At 43.6% G+C, this 23358-nt stretch overlaps 1 long non-coding RNA gene across 2 annotated transcripts in view; it reads left to right on the top strand.

Moving 5' to 3' along the window:
* LOC109498805 overlaps nt 1-23358 on the top strand; it is a 49389-nt gene that overhangs the window by 9241 nt on the left and 16790 nt on the right. Inside the window, exons 4-5 of one of the 2 annotated variants that reach the window (XR_002741474.2) lie at nt 11977-12111; nt 20324-20516. This is a non-coding gene — a long non-coding RNA (uncharacterized LOC109498805). The remainder of the gene's footprint in view (nt 1-11976; nt 12112-20323; nt 20517-23358) is intronic. The other variant, XR_006596462.1, reaches the window with a different exon arrangement.

Below are 23358 nucleotides of genomic sequence, written 5' to 3'. Positions count from 1 at the left end.
TCTGTTGTTAGAAGCAGCCATTAAATCCTGCCTCTACTCAACAGAAGGAAAAGTGAGCTCCACCTCTTTCGAAGGGAGAATTTATGGATATATTTTTAAAACCGCCACAGATGTGGCAAATTTCAGCCTCCGAGGGTCTATCCGGGTGAAGGCAGAATCTAGGATGTGTGTGGATCTCGGCATTGAGGTTAGAGGGCAAAGCAGGGGTTGACAGATTAATTTTTGGTTCCTTTTAAGTGTTTTTCAAGCCTCTCCAGGGTGCCAGGCACTCCGCTGAGTCAGGGGGATATGGTGGTGAAGAAGACAGGCGAGGTGCCTGCCTCTATCATGCTTACAGCCTAGAGGAAACTCCAGATGAGTAAATGGGAAGCTAAACACAGGAAGTTATACGGGACACCTGGGTGGCTCGTCTGACTCCTGATTTTGGCTCAGGTCACCATCTCGCGGTTCATGGGGTATGAAGCTCTGTGCTGACAGCGCGGAGCCTGCTTGGGATCGTTTCTCTCCCTCTCTCTGCCCCTTCTCTGCCTGTGCTCTCTCTCTCTCTCTCTCTCTGTCTCTCAAAATAAATAAATACACTAAAAGAATTATGTAAAAAGTAGGAAATCGTAATACCCTCGCAATATGAAGTGAGGAGTCAGGGGGGATGTGTAAGAACCTCCCAGATGAAAACAGGATCGGAAGACAGACCTAGAGGACGGTGCAGAGATAACGTAGAGCTCAAGAGAAAATGATGCTGCCTAGGAAACAGGGAGCTGAGGCATTGTTTCCAACCTGTCTGCTCAAGAGCAGAATCTGGCCCGTAGACTTATTTTATTTGGCCTGCATTCTGCTTTTTTTTTTTTTTTTTTTTTTTTTAAAGCTAGAACAGTTGCCAACATTGAAGAATCCTGCATTTCTATTTTCTCTAGAAATTTGCATTCTCCTGGGGCATATCCTGCTTGTGTCGAGATGGGGTGCTTTCAAGTCTCTAGCCTGCTCCCTCCCTGCCCCTCTCAGTTAATGCCATTGCCGATGCTGCTACATGCTGTCTCACTACACTGCTAGGTTGGCTTGTTTTGTTCACCCCTATTCCCTGCTTTGCTCTGGGTGACATCGAAGTTTGCCATCCTAGATCTGATGTTTGTAGGTACCAGCATTCATACAGATGCATAAGTGACCCAAGATGATGGCAGATTGTAGGAAAGGTAGAAAAATTATCCCATAGAAGAGGGGTTCCACAGGGCAGGACGGAAAGGTCTGGAAGGGGAGGGAGGCTTGGCAGAGAGGTCAGAGGAGCTGAAGCACTTAACCCTGTGAGGCTGAAATGCTGGAGGGGACGGTAATGGAGCATGACAGCCAACAGAGCTGAGTGTGGCAGGCCAGTGTCTCGGAAAGAGCTACGTCTCGATGTTCCCCTGAAAGACGATGAAAGTAAGAATGGCCAATTGTTACTGAGCGCTTATATGTCAGGCCCTGTTCCCGGGCTTCCATGCCTTGTCTCAGTTCGCCCTCACAATAGCTCTGTGAGGAGGTAGTGATACTATAGCATCTTTTTGTAGATGGGGAGAAACTGAGGCAGAAAGGAATTGAGTTACAATTAGCCGCAGAACCAGGATTTTATCCCAGGGCATGTATGTGACTCCAGAGCCCGAGCTCTCAACTGCCACACCGGGGCAGAGGACATTTGAAAGTGTCAGAATAAGGCAGCGAATGCCTGGGTTAGCTGCGTTCTGGAGATATTTCTCTTCTTTGGTGGATGACAGGACACCAGTCTCTGGGGAAGGAGGTAACTTCATTCTGGATTAATCATGCGTTCTTGGTTTTATTTTATGTTTTTTACTTTGGGGCAGGCTCCAGGGAGAGGCGGTCTGTCTGAGGCTGCTGGTGAGCAGATTCCTGGGACACGGCGAGGGGCCTGGCAGTCTGGGACGGCACCTCAGTGGTCAGGTGCTGGGTTTCTCAAGGCTGACCTAAGAGCTCAATCCAGTCCAGAACTGTTCACAAATCCACATCCATTATTAGCCACAAGCCTTTCTCAGTGTTGGGCCCAGCCTTGAACGTAGTCTGTTGTGGTCTTGGGTAGGCAGCCAAATGTGGCTCGGGTATGTGGCCGGTAGTGGGGTGCTTGGTGGGGGGTGACTGCCTCAGAGGGTGCCCTCAGGTGAGTCTTGCCAACACTGTTGGAGAGACGCAATCCTTTCGGCCTACAGGTATCTGCTTGTAACTCCAGCTTAGTAATAGCCTCCCTCTAGAATGGAAGTTCTAATATTCTGACGGCTGCAGCTTCCTCTTTTCCTAGACCAGGTTTCTCCTAGAAGGGATCATTGAATTTCCAGAAGCAAATAACTAACTGTAAACAGAGTTGATCAATCTGGATCCTCACAATACGGTTTTGTTTCTCTCTTGGCCTGTCTTCAGTCCTGGGGACCCTCTGAAGAACAAACATGAACGCTTCTGGCTCCCGATTTTGGTAATTACTCTTAGCACTGGCTGCCAAGATTTCTTTCTAGCCCTACGGTGCCAGTTTTCTTTCTCATTTTTCATTCTTTTGCTGAATCACAATAAGGCTCAGCACAGAAACGGTCTCTATTGCAACATTTGCCCAACATATGCATCTCAGACTAACTGACAGCAATATTGCTGTGAAATTTGGACTTCCTGGAAATAGCTTGTTCATAGTGGGAGACGTGTTTAAATAATAAAAGTAGACTGTCATCCCTGGGTTATGGGTGAAGGAGCTATTTATAGATGAGCAAAAAAGCCCCAATGTGATAACTTACATTATTGTACAAGGACAATGGAAAATTCTCCAGGAGACAGATAGCATAAAAGGGATTTAAAATTAACCTCATCATGTTTTATTCATCAAGACCTTAAGTTGACTTATTTTTTTTTATGAAGGCCATGCAATTTTGATTCCTTTTACTTCTTCTTCTCTTTCTTTCTTTTTTTTTTTTTAAATAAAGCCACAAGCCATTTAAACAATTATGCCAGGTCACCAACTGTGGTCTTATGGGCTTATCTTGCTTGGAGATCTCTTTGTTTTGCTCGGTCGATATTTTATAAAATTTCCATCGAAGTCCTGAGGCTGGGTCCAGGCTCTCTAGTTCACTACAGTCTGCCTGCTCCCTACTGTAGAGCCCTGGACTGCTTCGGCTGTCCCTAGGGGTATCCAAGGGCGTGACCCCTGCGCTGGGTCTGCGTGTGCCTGTCTGTGCAGACCAGATACTTCAGTCGCAACTAGCTTGTCTTCCTTAACCCTTGCTTTTAATCCAAATCTTACAGCTTCTCATACGCTGCTTCCAAGAAGCCTTTCCAGGCTATTCTGGTCCATGGCGATCTCTCTCTTTCCTATCTTCCCAACACATGTAATTAACAAATGGGGGGGTGGGGAACTGAGGAAGTGGGATCATTAGGAGGTGTTCTAATAATGTTATTAATAGGATTTGAAAGGAAGGAAGGAAGGAGGAAGGAAGGAAGGAAGGAAGGAAGGAAGGAAGGAAGAAGGAAGGAAGAAAGAAGGAAGGAAGGAAGGAAGGAAGGAAGGAAGGAAGGGAGGAAGGAAGAAGGAAGGAAGAAGGAAGAAGGAAGGAAGGAAGGAAGGAAGGAAGAAGGAAGGAAGAAAGAAGGAAGAAGGAAGGAAGAAGGAAGGAAGAAGGAAGGGAGGAAGGAAAAATGAAAGAAGAAAGAAAGAGAAAATAATAGAAAGAAAAAAAAAAGGAGGGAGAAGAAGAAAGGAATTTGGAGTAATATAATTCTTAATCACCAACATTAATATTTGACCTTAAAGAACATCTAATGAGCCTTCCTCATTTTAGCACAGAGTTGAGGTGACTAATTCAAGGTCACACTGCTAGTTAATGGAAGGGTGGCACTCGCAATGCAGTCTGCTAATTCCTGTCACAATGTCATTTTTCTCTCTCTCCCTCCCTTCTCCCAGCCCTCTCCCTAAGCCTGTGTGTGAGCGCGTGCACGTAAACACGTGCACAACGGTATACACAGAGAATGCTTTGGAAGCTTCTCTGTGACAAACGCCCACTGAGACATCATAAATCTTTTCATGTTGATGGATAGTGGATGAATTCAAAGTGTAACATCGGGGCTTTCTGGTTAATTTGAATTGGGAAAGTCAGAGAAGCCAACGATACACGTTAGATAAGTTTTCATCTGTAATGTTAAACAAAAGTGGGTGCTTAAAAATGTGTCAAGAACCCTTCGGCTAAGTAGAAAGCTTCACTGTCCGGACCGTCTCCTTCCCCAAAGCTTACCGATAGTTAAACTTTTATTGCACTTCTGTTAGTTAGCAAATGTGACGCCTCAGCCTTTCTGAATCCTTGGAGCCAAGGAAGGAGGCTCCAGGTAGAAGGGGCGCCCTTGTAGACGGCTTCTCTGGCCTTCCTGCTCTGTGTATGTCAGGGATTGATATGCAGCTGTTCTCCAGATGCCGGCTCTTCCCCAGAAGCAGCTGCGTCTCAGCAGGGGCCCCTTCTATCAATGTGACAACCTGCTGAGGGCTTTGGAACCCTTCCAGATGTAAGGCAAGTTGAGGCTATAAAACATAATCATTAGCATTATCTCCATTTTCGTTTTCGGGTCTCAGCTGTTAAAAGTTTCTTGTACCGATTGAGGGCTTAATTGTTCTCATTTTTCTTCATAGGTAGCTTCTTTTAGACAGCATGGGATCTTCCCTTGGAGCTGGATTTCCTAAAAAGAAAGAACAGCTCTGAGTAATGTTCCTTGCTGCTGGCAGGCTGAGAAGCCTGAGATTAGGGAGCTGTCTTTTCCCAGTGGCAGTGATCCGCGTGTCTGTGAGCTGAACGAAATCGTCCATGGCTTTCTTTTGCTGAATCACAGGCTTTCTTCTGCTGAATATCCTTGGAATCAGTTTCTTCTTTCTTTCTTTTTTTTCTCCCCTCCCCTCCCTTTGTTAACACAGCCCCCGGGCTCACATAGTGCCTGGAGAGGATCTCTTGTTACCTTATTCTTCTTGGGATCTCTGCTCTATTCAAGAGGGGAAATATATCTATAGTTTGGGGGAGTGTTACTTGAAGACTCAAAAGCTAATGTTTCTTTGCAAAAACTAAAAAGAGGTTTCATACTGAAGGTGCAGTAAGTTGGAAACATGGGGCTTGAAGGCCTGTGAAAATATTAACCAAAGCAATAGGTAAAATAATGACCTTGCGTAAATTTGCCCATAGAAATTTATCTTGTCGGTTTATACTGCAGTCGTTTTGTCTTGCAAATCCAATTCCTCGGTGCCCAATCTCAGAATCACACTGAGTTTCGATGACAGCATTAGAAATGCTCGTTTAGCCCCACACTGATCTTCACGCAGGCAGACGATTATGGCATCGGCAGCAAACATCTCATGCGAGGAACTGCTGAGAAGCATTTGCTCACATGGGGAGCTCAGTAATTGGCCAGGAGACAGACACTTATGCATATTGCTACCTAAATTTCCGGCAATGTTTTACAAGTCTTGAATTCGACATTCAGAAGGTTCCTGTCAGTTTTCCAGACGGTTTACAAAATGCTGAACAGGCTCATGAGGGGTTCTTGGTGGCAGACGTCTCCCGAGGCTGGGTCCTGGGCGAGGTGGCCTTGAGATCTGCCGTTAAGCCTGTCTTCTCCGATGAGCTCCAGTCTCTATGATGAGAGATGTGAAGCGTGTGCAGTGGGGGCTGAACTTCAAGTCAGAAACTCCTTATGTCACCTAGCAACATAAAACCGTATGCATAGTAAGATCCCGTTAAAAAAAAAATACAGGGGCGCCTGGGTGGCTCAGTCGGTTAAGCGTCCATCTTTGGCTCAGGTCACGATCTCGCGATTGACGAGTTCGAACCCCGCGTCGGGCTCTGTGCTGACAGCTTGGAGCCTGGAGCCTGCTTTGGATTCTGTGTCTCCACCTCTCTCTGCCCCTCCCTTACTTGTGCTCTCTCTCTCTCTCTTAAAACTAAATAAAAACATTTTTTAAAAATTAAAAAAAAGCACACACATACTAAGATCTATCAAACGTATATTTAAAAGAAGATTGCAAGACACAGAGTTAATAGTGATTTTGTCTGCATAATAGGATTGTGGATGATCTTTTTCTTTTTATTACAAAGACATAATATTTTACATTTGTAAAATTGCCTTTTGTATTTTCTTTTTAAGAGTTTTTGGTATTTTCCGATTTTTTGTTTTTGCAATAAACACGAGTTACTTTGTAATCAGAAAATATCTAAGGATGTGTACACATTTACGAAATATTTGACATCCAAATTAGCATCAGACTTGGCCTGATGAGTTTCCGTGTTGAGATTCTTTTCTTTACAAATTGTACTTGAATCTCATTTACTCAGGACATCTACTGTGTGGCATAAAAGCTAGCTCAGGGAGGAGCTGTACGAAACCCAGATTTACCATTTTGTCCTTGGTGCTGCTGATGAATTTGTCTAATACCCACACTTTTATACCTTGTTTCGGCTGGTGAGGTGGTATATACAGATGTGAAAACTGATCTACATGTCTTATTGTATGTTAATTAAAAACCGAGCACTCTGAAGATCTACGTGTCTTATTGTATGTTAATTACGTATTAATAAAAAAGAAATAAAAATAAAAGATCCAGGTAAGGTAGAGGGTGATTTTTTTTTTTTCAGCACTTTGAAATGTCGTTGAGATTATGGCACAAACTGAATGACCTGGTCAGAGAAATGCCTGATGGGAACAGAGTATTCCACTGTTCTGTATGTTCTGCCCGAACCAAAGTGTGAGCTGTGGTTAATTTCTCTAGGTTGGAAAATGTGATAATAACAGTATTCGGAAAAGCCACCAGGAGATCTCTTCCCCATGAAACCAAAGTCTAAGAAATGCTGCCTCTCCTTGCAGAAGATGTCAATGTCTCAGGGAAAGAGGGCACTGAGCAGGGTCCTTTAACTTTTGTAGTTGGGAGAGTGACAAATGAGAGCAGATGAAGAGGCCAAGTGACACAAAAATGTTCAAAGAATATAAAGCATCGTCTGGAATTAAGACACTGAACAGGATAAGAGACAAGATCACTTACCCGGGATATCTTTGATTTTATAAGTAGTAAGGTAACCTACAAATTCTGATGTTCTCCTGTCTGTTTTTGATGAGGCACCCATGCTGGGGGGGGGCATTTTTCAGCAATGAGGAACTGGCCTTAAATATGCGCTAAGGCCAAGAGCTTATTTCTTAGGACTTCTTTTCTTTTTTTTTTTTTTTTAATTTTTTTTTTTTTTCAACGTTTATCCATTTTTGGGACAGAGAGAGACAGAGCTTGAACAGGGGAGGGGCAGAGAGAGAGGGAGACACAGAATCGGAAACAGGTTCCAGGCTCCGAGCCATCAGCCCAGAGCCTGACGCGGGGCTCGAACTCCCGGACCGCGAGATCGTGACCTGGCTGAAGTCGGACGCTTAACCGACTGCGCCACCCAGGCGCCCCATTAGGACTTCTTTTCAATTTAACTTAATTTAATAAAGTTAGGCCAGGTGGCTTGGAAAATCAACCAACTGTGCTTTGTTATAAATATTTAGCTAAAGAGGTTAATTCAGAAAAAAAAAATTAAATTATTCCAACTGTTGTCCCTATCCTCAATCTTAGGTTATGTGTATAGATACATTATTATGTGAATAACAATATTTTAAGTTTACAGTGCATTACAGTTTTGAGTCTGGTGCCTTAGACCGCTCAGCCAATCATCAGTATCCTGATACAGTGCATTATAGTACAATTATATGTGTATATATATGTATATATGTATGTATATATATACATATGTACATATGTATATACATATGTACATATGTATATATATGTATATATATATACATTTTTTAAGGAAAATTAAATTCAATGAGGTTTATGGCTTTCCCAATTCCACTACTAGAAATTGGATCTGACCCCCATGTTGGCTTCTGATAGCTCTGATTCAAAAGGACACCTGTTACTTATTTCTATTTTTGAAAAATCTGACCACTGTATTGATGGTCTGGGACACTCCAGATAAGTGAACACCCTGGGCCTTCCACCTATGGAATCTGCACTGGCTTCTGTTTCCCCATGCCTCGCTTGTCTGTGGATTCAGCAAGGCCGCTGAAAAATGTAATAATTTAAATTCCTCCAGATCAGGCTAACTCCCTGAAAAAGGTAGGAAGCTAAAACCCCATACAGTTCCCCACTATCCTCAATGCCCCACCAAGATATTCCTTGCTGGACGCATTTTGTGAGTGCCTGTGAACAACCTTCTCATTTTTTTCCCACCCGTGTGCTTGACGTCACATGGGAGCAGTCACAGACCACTGCCACTTCTCTCAGTGCCCTCCTGGGGTGTCATATCTGACAAGGGTGCCCTTGCTCTGTCCTTCATTTACCAACCTGGGAGTTACCAGAGTGGCAGAGAGGAGGAGAAGTTTGTACAAATGACTATACTTGGAGATTAAGAAGGAGCCAGCCCAACTATGTAATCTGCCAATGTCAACTGCTAATAAGCACGGTAGCCCACGTGTCCTTGAAGGAGGTCTGAAAGGTTCTTTAATGGGATCCAAATTTGCTTTTGGTAGCCCTGACCCTCCCTGAGCTTCCCTGCCAGGCCTGAGACCGTAAGGAGCAGGTAGTGTGCTTGGCTCACCTGTTCTCTGCTTCTCTTGGGCACGTAGACATCAAAGCAGAACAGCTTAGCTCCCTTCCCTCAAGTCTTGTCCAAGAAAATAATGCCTCAGCAGATTTCCTCTCTGTTGGGCTCAGACCTGAATCCACAGGCTGAGCAGGGAACTAATATTTGAAGTCAGACACCAAGCGTTCCCCAGTTCCCAATCTTCCCCTTACACACTCTGGAATGCACACACCCACGTGCTCAAAATCTTCTTCTGCTTCTTTTTTTTTTTTTAATATTTTTTCATTTATTTTGATAGAGAGAGATAGAACATGAGTGGGGGAGGGACAGGGAGAGAGGGAGACAAAGAATCCCGAGCAAACTCCACACTGCCTGTGCAGAGCCGGACATGGGGCTCGAACCCACAAACCGTGAGATCGTGACCTGAGCCAAAATCAAGTCGGAGGCTTAACTGACCGAGCCCCCCAGGTGTCCCACTCAAATTTTTCTTAGGCAAAAGCTTAATATACAAATAACTTATGATGGCCACACCTATTAATCATCATATGGGCCAGGCCTCAGTCACAGCCAAATCCCACTTTTGGCTCAAGCCAAGACCTCTGCCTCATCTTCTAGCTGGAACAACAAAATTAACACACATGAGAAGGTTAGCGTGCAATCCAAGATAGAGTGAAATCAAATGCTGGATAAACTATATGTACTGTAAATGCTGTGGGGTTTCAGGGCCGGAAGATGCCTCCTACAGGCTAGTGTTGTTAAGAAAAATGGAATGTGAGGACAGACGTGTACTGAACCCTGAAGCAACGGCAAGATTTTCACAGGAGAGACCCCGTGTCGCATGAATTCTCCTTGAGGGATGTGTGACACGCACGTCCTTATAGAGGTCATTTCATGAGTTTTCTCATTTCAGACTTTTAATGGAAACCAACTTGCTGGCTTTTTTTCTCCCTCCTGTCTTCTGGCACTAGAAAGATAAGCGTTTGAGTTCCAATTCCGTGCTTTGATGTGTTGAAGTGATCCAGGCAAAAAGAGATGTGGTTCTTTAGACCAAAAGTAGAAGCTGCCAAGACAGTTAAGCAGTTCCTGGAGGTTAGTATTTGCTGATGAATTAGACGTGAAGGTGAGGAAAAGAAAGGAGGTAACGATGATCGCAAAATTTTTTGCCTGATCGTTCGGAAGGATGAAAGACAGTCCCATCAGTGGGGATAAGGAAGGGGGCAGGTTTTGAGGGCAGAAGGTTAGGAGTTCAGTTTCGGGCACTTTCCGTTCGGTATCCACATGGCGATAAACCTAGTATCCAGTTAGACAGGAGTCTGGAGTGCACTACGGAGGTTTGGATCGTGACACAAGATTGAAGTCATCGGCTTAGAGATGGCCTTTAAACACACCTAGGAAATGGGAGGAGTTCGACAAGGGGCGAGATCCCAGGCTACAGAGTCCTGACGGAGGAGGCAATCCAACATTCTCAATAATCAATGTGTATCCCAGAATCTTGGGCTTCCCTTCCCTCACAACCCCTCCAGCCTGGGCTCTGGGGTCCAGCGAGCGGTCATATGGTGTCCTCTGGGCACTGAACAATTTTCTTGTGGCGTGTAGGATATTCACGGACTCTGCTACCTGGGCCAGGCACCGCTGCCATCTGCTGGGCACTCATGGGGCTTCTCCCAAGTACTGCTGCACCCTCTGAATGTCACAGTGTCCTACAGAGCTTGAGGTCCCGAGGTGGGTGGAATGACGGTGGTATTGTATGCGGGGGGTTAGAGGTTTACCAGAGCCGTGCAGTTTATGGGCCCCAAATTTAAGAGCTGAAAACGCCAAATTCTCCCTCTTACGGCCACCTATCCCCACCACATCCACAGGACTCAAATTCTAGTGACAAACACCATGCCGACCTTAGACTTGTCCCTTCCCTGACCCCACAGGCCATGCTTATCTGTTTGACCTTCTCTTCCCTTGGAATGAATTCTCCCCTGGGAGGTTTCTTCATCCCTCATTCAAACAGACAGCTGGCAAATCCAGTGCAGTGGTTTGCCAGACACGTCTAGATATGCATCAGTCCTAGCAGTGGGGCTTTTAGGCATTTACGGGGCCGAAAGCTGCTTTTTAAATTTCAGAGGAGAACGCATCTGACGTTATTAGTTACTCTGAATTCCCCTGGCTTAGAGAGCCGTAGATCCGATTTAGGGTAACAGCGAGCGGTATCTTCTGGTGTGTGAGTATCTCTTCTGCAAACTCTTTGATCATTAGCCCGAAGGAAGCAAACTTCAGTTGGCATTGACAATGACAGGGCACTTAGGGAGAGAGCCGTTTGCTACTTTTCTGGTTTAGAGGTGAAAGCGCGCCACAGCCTTCTAAACGTTTAAGCGTGGGGGCAAATGGGACTGTTAAAATCGTGTGGTAATTCACAATTTAGTAGTGTTTTATCACCATCATGCTGTCTTTAGATTTTAAGTTGAGGCGAAAAAAAAAATCATCTTACCAGTGGGCATCTACGTGTGCCTGGATGAATATCTTCTTTTTGAACAGGGCGGGCCCCACAGAAGGCATTGTGTCTTTGTCTGTGTTTTGTACTCCCCACACTCTACGGGGAGCCACTAAGGCAGCCTGGCATTCTGCTGGTAAGCCCCTGTACCACTAGACAGAGTTTATTTTGGGGGCTAAGTGTCCTCTCTGATCAGTCCGTGCCAAGGATTTGATTTACTGACTGATTTAAGAGCTTACTGACATCAGTCAGTAAATAGTTTGAGTCTCGCCTCTGGTTTTATATAGCTATTAACCCATTGACTATTTGAATCTTATAGAATGATTTGCCATATTACATATTACATTGAAAAATTGTAATAACCTCATGAGGTATAAAGAGGAGATGTGATGTTCATTAGTTTCATTGGAAACATAAGAAAACTCAAAGTCACAGTGCCCAGGCCTCAGATGATACCGGGAGAAGGTATTAACATCATCTTTTGAACTCAGGCCCTCTGACCCCCAGGAAGGTGCTGTCTCTAGCAGGAAGTCTTCCCTTCTTAAGGCTCTTCCGCTCTTTGGGTCATTATCCCTGTGGACTTTGATTTCTCCTCACAGTTACTCCAAAGGAAGAAAAGCCGAAACTGTGGTTGGTGCATTTCCCCCCAGTATTTTAAAAAAGGTGCCATCTTCTCCTCCTTCTGGGTTTGCGTGTTTGTGGTGGGGGGGGGACGTCTTAACCAAACGGAAAAACGAGGATGTGAATTTATAGACTGATGTGCAGGTCAGAGGAGGGGAGTGTTTTGTGGGTGATGACGGGTGTGTGAGGGATGTGAGGCTGTGAGCAGGTGTGTGAGAGAGTGTGATAGAGTCCAGTGATGTGAGACTGAGTAACATTTCCTCTCCGCAGGGTAATTTGCTACGGGACACTTGACACAGCAGGAAATGGGGGGAGCAGAAAGCGTAAGAACAGCTGGAACACCTGGAGAAATGCTATACTTGCACCGGACTGTGGATTCAACATCTTCATTTCGTTTGCTACCTGGTATTTGTTATCTCTCTTCTGATGTGTTAAGGTTGTTTTCGTTTTCGTTTTTGTTTTTGTTTTCCCTAATTTCATGCCAAGCTTCTGGAGGGAAGGAATGGTATTTTGCCTCATTTTATCCCTGCAATGTCTGGCCGGCCAGTGCTAGGAACCGTGTGTGTGTTTAGAACCCATTATTAATTGATTGATTCCTGCCGTTCCCTGTGGTCATATATCTTATGGCTCTGCAAGCTGTAGTTAAAAAAAAAAAATTCAGGAGCCCCAGTAAGGCAAGTCAGTTAACAATCACTGCTTCTCTTAAGCTCTTAAAGAGTCCACACACACTAATGCTGTCATTTGGATGTCCAAATAGATTTTATTAAGGCAAAAATGTAACAAAAATCTGAATAGACGTTTTGGAAGGTCTGACCAGAAGAGTCTCTCTCAAGAAGGCTTTGTTTACCTGACTTTAATAATTGTAGAGACTTAATCATTTCTTTTCTGGGATTTGCCCTATGATCCATCTCACCCCAGATTTTCATAATTATCATTTGCTGGCAGCAGAAACTCTTGGGATCGCGGGAGTAGCAAGGGGGCAAAGTCCCAGTGAAAAAGCACTTTTCAAGTCTCTGCTTGAGTCACGTCGGTTAGTGCCCTGTTGGCAACATCAAGCCCAGCCCCGGTTTATTGATTATGTGAACAAGTGTAGGCTGGCTGACCACATGGGGTCCATGTCGTCCCAGCTGATAGCCAGCCAAAGCCCAGAAGCAGAGGCACCTTAGCTGAGTGACAGCTGGCCCTACGCACACAAATGAGCCCCAGTGAGACTAGCAGAAGAACCACACAGCTGAGCCCTGCCCAGATCGCCACTCTGCTCAACTGCGAGATAAATGCGTGTTGGTGTTTTAAGGTACAAAGTTTTTGGATGGCTGCACAGGAAAAGACAACTAAAACGGTGCTCACTAAAAATTTCTTGAATAGGGGGCGCCTGGGTGGCTCAGTCAGTTAAGCGGCCGACTTCGGCTCAGGTCATGATCTCGTGGTCTGTGAGTTCGAGCCCCGCGTCAGGCTCCGTGCTGACGGTTCAGAGCCTGGAGCCTGCTTTGGATTCTGTGTCTCCCTCTCTCTCTGACCTTCCCCTGTTCATGCTCTGTCTCTCTCTGTCTCAAAAATAAATAGATGTTAAAAAAATTTTTTTTTAATTTCTTGAATAGATAAATAAAATGAATAACAGAATTAATGATGGACAAATGAAATGAGCAAGGTGGTTATTTTATTCAGTCTTCTCATTCCACAAATAGACAAATTGAAGTCAAAGTAGCTAAATAACTTAGCTAATATTAGGCAACAAGTTAGCAGAAGGCCAGTACAGAATATCTATTATTCTTTTCTTTTAAAATCATATTGTCTCCCTAACAATACTGTAAGCTCCTTGAGATCAGGAATCTCTAGGGTTTTGATCAGCAGTGTCTCACAAAGTATTTTATGTGTTTCCTATTTATTTATTTATTTTAAAATTTCTTTCTTTTTTTTTTAAAGATTATTTATTTTGAGAGAGGGAGCACAAATGGGGGAGGGACAGAGAGAGAGGCAGAGAGAGAGAAACCCAAACAGGCTCCACACTGTCAGCACAGAGTCAGATGCGGGCCTTGAACTCACGAACTGTGTGACCTGAGCTGAAGTCAGATGCGTAAACGACTGACTGAGCCACTCAGGCACCCCTGTATTTCCTATTTAAAAATTACTTCTGAATATAGAATAAATGCACACAGTCTACAGGAGAAAAGGTACAAAGGCTCCAGCGAAAAGTCAATCTCTCTTCCACCCTTTTACCAAATTACCCAATGTTCCTCCCCAGAGGCATCTAGTGTCAAGTTTTTTTGTTTGCTTGTTGGTTTTGATTTGTTTTGTACACTTACGTATGAGGTCTGCCATGCATTTGGTGTTGATGGTGGTGAGTAAACTTCAGGGCTTGCTTTTTCCTCCCAGTCAGAGAACAGGGGGTGGGGGCAATAAAGAAAACCAGTCTTGAACCTCCTCCCAGACATCTGCTATACTATCTACAAAGCCGCACCATTTTAGGAGACAAAAGTTGATACAGAAGAGACTCAGGGCCGATTGGAATACTCAGGAGTCAGCATATATTCTGGGTTATCATAAACCATAACTATCCTAGTACAACTAAGGGAAACAACAGCAACCTGAAAACATAAAGGTTTCCCTGGACACTGGCCAAGATGCATGCCCTTAAATTGTGGGAGAGAAGTCAGTCTTGGATAAGGGGGACAAATTCAGTTTATTAATAATATGTACAACATTATTTTGTTCAAGTCCTTTGATGTGCTTTATCTCTCATATTATGAAAACATGTACATGCCACACAGATTCCCAGTTATATTTCTCTGGCCAGCAAGCCAAACATTTTTACAAGAACATTTAACTTCTTATAAAAATAAAAAAAAATAAAATTGACTTTCTTCCTTCCTTCCTCCCTCTCCCTCCTCTCTCTCCTCCCTCTCCCTTCCTTCCTTCCTTCCTTCCTTCCTTCCTTCCTTCCTTCCTTCCTTCCTTCCTTCCTCCTTCCTTCTTCCTTCCTTCCTTCCTTCCTTCCTTCCTTCCTTCCTTCCTTCCTTTTCTTTCTTTCTTTCTTTCTTTCTTTCTTTCTTTCTTTCTTTCTTTCTTTCTTTCTTTCTCATTTTCCCTTAATACATTCTCCTCTTATAGTCACTGCTTCACACACACCTATTTGGGCATTTTCCTGCCAGAGATCTTGAAATGTCATCCCCCTGACCCTGTCTGTCATTTTATTTCTTTCAACTTTTTTTTTGTGGTTTGTGACCCTGTCCATAAAGTTGTCCCGTCCTAAAATGTTGGCCCGTTTCACCGAGATTTCACAGTCAAAATTTTAGAGTACACCTTCTTTTTCTGCAAGTATACTTTTCCTCCTTCTGCAGGGAACTGTAAGCTTTCATCAGCCATCTGACACATATGACTTTCCCCACCCTGTCTAGCCTTTCATTGTGATAGTCATCGCACAGGATTAAACTTTTTTTTAGGTCCTGGTGGTCCAATGTTTTCTGAAGATGAGAGAGCTGACTTTCTTTCTGTAGGTGCCCACAAAAATGGCTCCTCGCGTTTGCTCATTCTTGTCTACCCTGTTGCCTTGCGTTGGTATGTCTTCTCCTCGGAGGCTAACCAAAGGCATGACATAAGACATTTCTCCACAACAGAATTGTACTGTAGCACAAAATCAGAAGGTCCCTTAGATGCTACATTCTGGAAATTCCACGAGCCTTGGAAGTTGGGGAAATGGGTGGTTTGTTTTCAGTTCTCCCAATATCTTTTTTTAAGATTCTGTTGGGTCTCCTTCCCCTCGTCTCTCCAAAGTGCTCTTGCTGGTAAAAACTGGGACAAACACCTTCTCGTGCAGTCGCGAGAAGGTGTTAGTAACTTAAGGAGAAGGGAGAGTATCCGATTCTCCAATGATGATTTCTTAGACACTATAGAAGCCAGAAGGGGAGATTTGTTTGGGCAAGGGTAGGGGCTCGCAGGTGCTCTCCAGCCCATCTAGTACATTCTCGCCTTCTCTACTTGCTCACAACGTGGCCCGATGGTAATGTTTGTACTTACGCCCAGTCTTGAGGCTGCCTTTTAGCCAGTGACTCTGCGTAATGACCTCTTCTCTTACCCTCACTACAACCTTCAAGCTCCACCCTGCTCTGTCACAGTGGCCTCCTCCTTCATATGAAGGTTGCATCTTGTCTGTGTGATTTTTCTCTGGCGGCCTTGGTGTTCAACTTCCCAGAACCGGAAGAAGAGGAGACAGAAGAAGAACAATCCCCTCCTCGTTGAGAACTCATGCCAACAGAATTACCGAGCACGGAGTGGTGCCTTCCAGGTTCCCTCCCACGCGCGCCTCAGGCTTCCAGCCCCGTTTCTGCACAGCCTGGGCCCTGCGTCAGCCTTGATAAGAGCCGGGCTGTAATCAGTGCGGCTGCAGCTCTCTGGCTCTGATTTCCCCTTGTGGCTTCTTCATTCCTGTTGATAATTAAAGGAAGCTTTTCCTGCCATGCTGAAGGCTATATAAAATAAGTTAATAAGTAATAAAGCAGCTGGCATGGGGCCAGGAACTTGATGCTTCTGGTATTCTTCCCATCCTTGTGGTATAGTTACTGAGGGGGAAGCTTGGCTCTCAGACTCAGCCTTTGGATTTGGACAGCTGGGAGAGTAAACTTTGCCTGGCACTCTGTTACAAATGTAAGCTGCATGGAGAACATTCTGTGATAGTGCTTCTAGGGCCTTGGGCTTTGAATGAGAAAGGCCATTGGTCATTCTTCTTATCTTCCTGTCTAGTCTTTCCTTTCCCATCCTAGGTTTCTTAATTCCCTTTGTCATCCTTATGCTTGTATCCCTGCACAGCTCACTCCTGTTTCATTAAGTTTAAAATAAATACACTGGGGACTTGCTGGCCACATAATATGTGTACTCAGCCGTCAACTTCTTCTCTGCCTTTTCGAGGCCGTACCCGTCCGCAGCACTACAGAGAAGTGTCTCGAAACACTGCTGTTACTTTGGGGGCTACTGCGTGTTCACTTAGGTTCTCTTGCAATGGCCATGGGTCATTTTCCTGGTGCTGGAGGCCTTGGATAAACTCTCTGTAACGAGGGTTAGGCTCCATCACAGCCAAGGAAACTTCCAGTTAAGTGTTTGGGCCTGGAGGAGTGGGGGTGACCGGTGAGCCTGTTTTGATTAGTCACAGATGCTTTTCTTGCATTCAGTGTGCCTTTGGCACAGAGGGAGACAATAGTCGAGGCCATTATTCAGGTTCTTTGCGTTAAAAAGAATACTCAACTTCCCTTTCAAAGACGAAGGTGATTTTGGTTGTAAATAAGCCAAGATGTCGGTTTCAATGAATGAGTATAATCGATCCTTTCATCAGCTGCCCACATTGTTCTCTGGCAAAGAAAAGACACAAAAGGGCTGGAAGGGTAGTTCCAGGAGCGCCCATAGCAATGCCCCCAAAGCAACCCCTCTGAACCTTCATGGCCCCCAAATACACTGGCTTCTAAGCACAGCACTAGCAACTTACCTCTTGCACTCCTAACTCCGACCTCTGACTCTACGGTCTATTCTGAAATTATCTACAGCTCCTTTCTAGTTTCTGTCTTGAATGTGAAACTTCTGGTTTCCTACATTCCTCTTCATCCATCCCATGCCACTGACTTCATAATTCAAAGCCTTACCTATAACTTTTTGTCCCTGGATACTGATGTATTTCATACTTACTCTACATACACTGTCCCACAGGTATTCTTGTTAGATTCAGAATTCCCCCATAATTTCCTACTCTAAGTTGACTCCTGACTCTAGCTCTTAAGGTTACTCACTCTGAAACTTACTACAGGGCAAGTGATGAAGCCGTTACCACCTCACATCTATTTGCTGACTCATCCTGGAATCCCAGAGATATAATTATGGTAACTTCCATTGGAATTAATCAACCACACAATGCGCCAAAGCTGTGCTGTGTGAGAACTTGGATGAAAGACTCGCCCATGTAAATAACCCTCTCTTCAACTCCAACATACAAAATTGGATTTTAGAAGAGTCTGAAAACTGGCACGTTTGGTGATTGCAATAATTTTAAGGTCAGACTTGCTATAATTATCCTACTTATTATTATCTCCTGTGTCTACACTCTAGATAGAGACGAAGAGCCACATTTAAGCTGATCATGTCCTATATTATAACAACGGAAAGTGTGTTATATTTGCCTATATTACTTTCTCCCACATTACCCCAACATACGTAGGCATCTCTATTCCTAGTTTTCTCACTTGTTCTCAACCTGGAACATACTTTACTATTCAGAGTCCTTGCTCTCTTTTGTTCTCCTCCTAATACATTTTGAATCCTGACCCCTCTCCTCTTGTTGTCCCAAACACAGTTCTAGGAAGATTTCTCTTATTGGATTTCTTTGCTGATAGGTTTTGGCAATTTTGCAGAGTAGTTATAGTTTCTTGGGTAACTTCTGGAATTCTCTGTTGGCAGTCTGGGAGAGATGGTTTATTTCATTATCAGGAGGACCAGGGGTCGAAATAAGCTATCGACCTTTGTAGATATATATGACTTGGGTAAGTATATTGTATCATTTTATTTATTTACTGTTACCCTAAGAGGATTAGACTGTATAGCTCCAGTGAGATCACTGATCATTGAACATATTACATAAGGTGAGTTAATACTTTTTGAGTGCCTAGTATGTTCAAAGTTCTGTGCTAGAACTATAGTAGCAAATAAGAGAGGTGTAGATCTGGGGCACTTGGGTGGCTTGGTTGGTTTAACCGTTGACTCTTAATCTTGGCTCAGGTCATGATCTCACAGTTCCTAGGATCAAGCCCCATGGGATTCTCTCTTTCCCTCGCTCTCTGCCCTTCCCCCACTTGCACGGGTGCTCTCCCTCCCTCTCTCCAAATAAATAAATAAACATTAAAAAAAATAGAGAGATGTGTAGCTGATGTTATATCAAGGAGGACAAATATTACCATTAATTACAAAATATCTCATTATAGTACATTTAAAGTACCTTGAAAGAGAAGTATAATAAGCTATAAGAACTGATAAAAGGGGAACTGGCTAATCTTGGGGGGCAAAGGAAGACTTCTTTGAACTGGAGTAGAGATTTGAATATAGAGTAAGGATTAATTAGACAAGGCGAGGAAATGATGGTGATGAAGGGGTTGGGCAATAGAGGTGAGCTGGCATTAAATGTTCCAGGTAGAGCCAAAAGCATGTGAAGGTCTTGAGGCAGAAAGAAAAAAAAAAAAAACAAAAACAAACCCACATTCAAGGAACTAAAAGGATAGAGTGGCAGGAATATAGAGAGCTTGGGGAAGCATGGCATAGGGGTCAGCAGAGGTCAGATCATGTGTGACGGACGTTATCACAAGTCAAGATCCCCAAGGAGCAGACACAGATTCACGTGCACAAAGTTTATTGGTGAGCACTCTAGGGATCGATACCTATGAGAGAGTGGAGAAAGTAGGACTGGGCAGAGACATAAGCTGGACTGTAATACAGGCTCAAGAAACTTGTCGGTTCATCCTATAGGGAACTGGGAGGGCCCTTCAGAGTTATCATAAGTTTAGGAGAGAGACCTGGGTCTCGATACTTTCCCAGGGGCCAGTTGACTACTGGTTGAATGGGGACTTCCCTGAAGAAGAGTGTGTGATCTAGATTGAGGAGGCTCTTCTTATCTGAGGCCAAGTCCTGGAGAGAGATTCAGCTGAGACCTGTCAGCTGCTTCATGGCCAGAAGCTGGGGGAATGAAAGCCTTGGTTTTGAAGGGGAAGACCTGATTACACATCATGGCATCCACTACAGATATTATTTTAAGCCTAGTGAGAAACCAGTGGAAGGTTTTCAGTCTGGAAGTAATACCACATTTGTGTGAAAAGATTATGCTGGTTGTTTCAGGGAGGATGGATTGGAAGGGTGACAAGATTGGCTCCAGAGAGACTAGTTACGAGGCTCTGGCTTAACTCAGGCAACAGATGACAACGGGATGGACGGGATGACGGCAGAGGAGATGGAGGGGTACATGTGTTTAAGTGACGGTAGGTCAGATATGGGAAAGGGAATCTGACAACAGATTAGTTGGAGAGATTAATGATCGAGAGAGTCAAGTATAATCAGAGTTCCTGGCGCATAGGACAGGGCAGGTGGTGAGGCCATTCACTGAATTTCTTCTATTTTGAGAAAGTAAGTAGATCAGTTTAACTTAGGGTAAGTTGAATTGAGGTGCTTACAAGATGTTCAAACAAAGGAGATCATTAAATATATAATTGTAGAGCCCAGAAAAGATGTTTGGGCTCTGGGTGAAAACTTTAGAACTGTCGTGGTATTTGAGACCATGGGCTTAGATAAAAGATAGCTTAGAAAAAAGCCTAGGAACTGACCCTAGAGGAGCTCCCATGTTTCAAGGTCAAGTGGACAAAAAGCTCCTAGCTAAAATAGAAGAAGAATAACCAGACGGTAGGAGGAAACCTGGCCGAGTGTCATGTCATGCAAGACAAGAAGGATGTCAAGAGGAAAAGTTTCAAATTCCACTTCTGCAGTAGGTAGAATTACAGCCACGTTTTAGACACTCTTTAAGTCTTTATCAAATGCTGTCATGTAAATGTCATGAACATGTCCGCAAAAATATGGTATGGCATTTTTACTTCCTTTTTAGGCAAGGGTTAGCTCAAGTTTTGAAGACGTGGATGTACATCATGCTCCTAACTAAAGAAACACTTGGCCCTGCTGAAAGGAAAGAAACATTCCTTTTCTGTTGTATCACATCCTAACATAATTGGAGAGTATCTACTGAAGGCCTACTATGTTCCCCTACTCAGCTAAGTGCCGTCGGATACATGGAATCCAAGGTAAGGTTTTTGCTCTCAAGAAACTTAAAACCTAACTGAAGCAAAGACCTGCTACTTCATTAGGCATGAACCAAGGTAATGGTGCTATGGGGTGGCAGATGAGAGCCATAGGATAGGGAGGTCAGGAAAGGCTTAGGTGAAGATACTGAACTTTTCACTTGGTTCTGGAGGTCGGGTCAGGTCTGGATCGGAGGGAAGATACTTCTGGTGAAGGGTAGGATTTTTTGAAAAAGCGGAGAGGGTGATTGATATACACAAGACACCTTTAAGAGACTTTAACAACTGAAAAGTGCATAAATGTGGTGGTTCCTGAATGTTGTTTGAAATAATTGTTAAAGTCTAAATCCGTACCTAGTTTATAGGCCTTTAAATGTCTGATATTCACTTTATAATAGCTTTTGAGGTTCTGAAATTTTCTGATGAAATATTTTTTATTGGCTTTTCTTTTGAATTTAATTGGTGTGTGCTTTGCTTTGCGGTTTTAAATTTCAGATTGGCTAACTCAGACATCAAGTCCAGAGAGGTTTCCTCTGAAATACAATCCAGTGAGCTCTCACATGGTACTTTATTCTTTTATCCCTACCCCACCCCAAAGAGATCATAGCCTATGCTTTTACTAATGAATTATAGATAACAGGTTGGGTAATGCTCCAGAATCCAGAATGAGTAATTCTTTGAAGAATCTAAAAACTGTGCTTGTGACTCTTTCCACATTTATTTAGAATTGGAAGTCTGTAAAGGAGGGAAAATATGATCAGCACATGTATGTTGAGGTAGCCAGCCGGCACAGTGCCACAGCATTATTTTTATGATAATTGGACTTATTTATTAAGTGGCAGATTGCTGTTTGCCTTTTTCCCAAACACAGGATACTGAATATTATCTCACGGGTCTATAACCTTCAGACCTGACCCTACTTTAGGAGCTGATCTCTCCATGCCTGCTAGGCGTGTGTCCCGATGCAAAACTGAACAGCTCCAGGGAATACTGATATCATGCTTCATGTAAATCCCCCGCCCCCTTTTACGTCCTTTGCTTGTACATTGCAGTTAGTGCCATATATAATAAGGCTGCTTGCAAATGGCTAGCAGGTAGGTGTGGCCTTAGGACAGAGACCATTAGCTTCCCCATAGGAGGAGATGAGAGTCCTAATAACTAACCCTAGATAGCATGGGCACAAACCAATATTTACTTACTCCGACACTTGATTGATAGTTCGGTTGAACAGAGATTTCTAGGTTGAAAGTTATTTTCCCTAAGAATTTTAAAGACTTGTGTTCTCTGTTCTTCCAGCATGCAGTATCACTACTTAAGAGGCTGATCTATGTCGATTCCCGATTTTTTGGAAATGGCAAGTTTTAACTTTTTTTTTTTAAGTTTATTTTTGGGGAGAGAGTGTGAGTAGGGGAGGTGCAGAGAGAGAGGAAAAGAGAGAGAGTCCCAAGCAGGCTCCACACTGTCAGCACAGAGCCCAACGTGGGGCTCTAACTCACAAACCGTGAGATCATGACCTGAGCCCAAACCAAGAGTCGGATGCGTAACCGACTGAGTCACCCAGGCGCCCCATGTAAATTTTAACTCTTTAGATGGCTTTAGAATCTTCTCTTTGCTCCCGATGCTCCCAAATTTTCTGGATTCTGAGTTATCATCTCTTTCATTTTTGTTTTGTTTTGGCAGAAAGTAGTGCTCCGTAGCTTGGGAGGTAAATTATCTGACGCATAATGTGTCCAAAAATATCTTTATTTTAGTTTCCAGTTTGAAATTCTGGCTAGGTGTAGGCTTCTAAGTAAAAAATATTTTCTCTCCGAAGTTTGAAGGAATTAATTAATTGTCTCACTAACTTCCAGAATTGCCACTGGGAAAGCCATTGTCATTCTAATTTCTATCCCTTCACGTGATTTGTATTTTCTCTTGGAAAGTGTTTTGGTTTTTCTTCTTCTTCTTTTTTTTTTTAAAAGGTATTGTGTTGGAGCCTTGGTAGGCCCTTTCAATATAGAAACTCATGATCTATAGTTCTGTGAAGTCTTTTGTTACTACCATATTAATTAATTCTTCTTTCTGGGTATCAAAATCCTATGACTTTGAAAATACTAGTCTGATTCTCCAAATTTCGTACGACTTGAGTTTCTTCTTTTTCAAATACCTTGTTTTACCCTTTAAAATATTTTATCTCCTTTCCCAGCTTCCTTGTATTGAGTGTTTTATTTGTGCTCTCATATATTTAACTTCCAAGAATTTTCTTGTTCTTGGAATGTTCCTTTTTAAAAATAGCATTATGTTCTTTTTCATGGATTCAGTATCTTTTCTTATCTCTATGAGGACATTAATGATGATTAAAACGTTTTTTTTTTTTCTTCTGTCTCCCCCAGGGCCTTTTTGTTTGTTTGTTTTGGTCTCTGTCCATCATTTTCAGGCTTTCCTCAGATATCTTATGATCTATGGCAGCATTTAATATTTGAAAGTGAAATTTGGAAAAGGTAACCTCTGTGCAAGGCCTGCCGGCTGAAGGGTTCACCGTAGGGTGACTGGGCCAGGCTGGATAAACAGGGCTGGTCAGTTCATCCAGAATATGGTCTTTTAATGTTCTGCCGGGGGCTTATGAGTGTGGCTGTTTCTATTCTATGAGTCAAATACAGGATAGATCTGTGTCTCTCGCTGTTCAGTTTGTAAACTCTCCTGTAATTCCCACGCGGGACTCCGACCCTCTGTTGTGCTGACGTTCCTTTCAGCCGTCCTGACTAGGCTGTCTAGGAATTATCCAGTCTTTTCCTGGTGGGCGGGGGGGGGGGGGGGGGGGGGGGAGAATTCAGTATTCCTATTTGCTTTTTCCGTATAGATTTAC

The sequence above is a fragment of the Felis catus genome, chromosome B1, assembly GCF_018350175.1.
Source record: "Felis catus isolate Fca126 chromosome B1, F.catus_Fca126_mat1.0, whole genome shotgun sequence".
Lineage (NCBI taxonomy): Eukaryota > Metazoa > Chordata > Mammalia > Carnivora > Felidae > Felis > Felis catus.
This window is presented reverse-complemented; position numbering and strand designations above follow the sequence as displayed.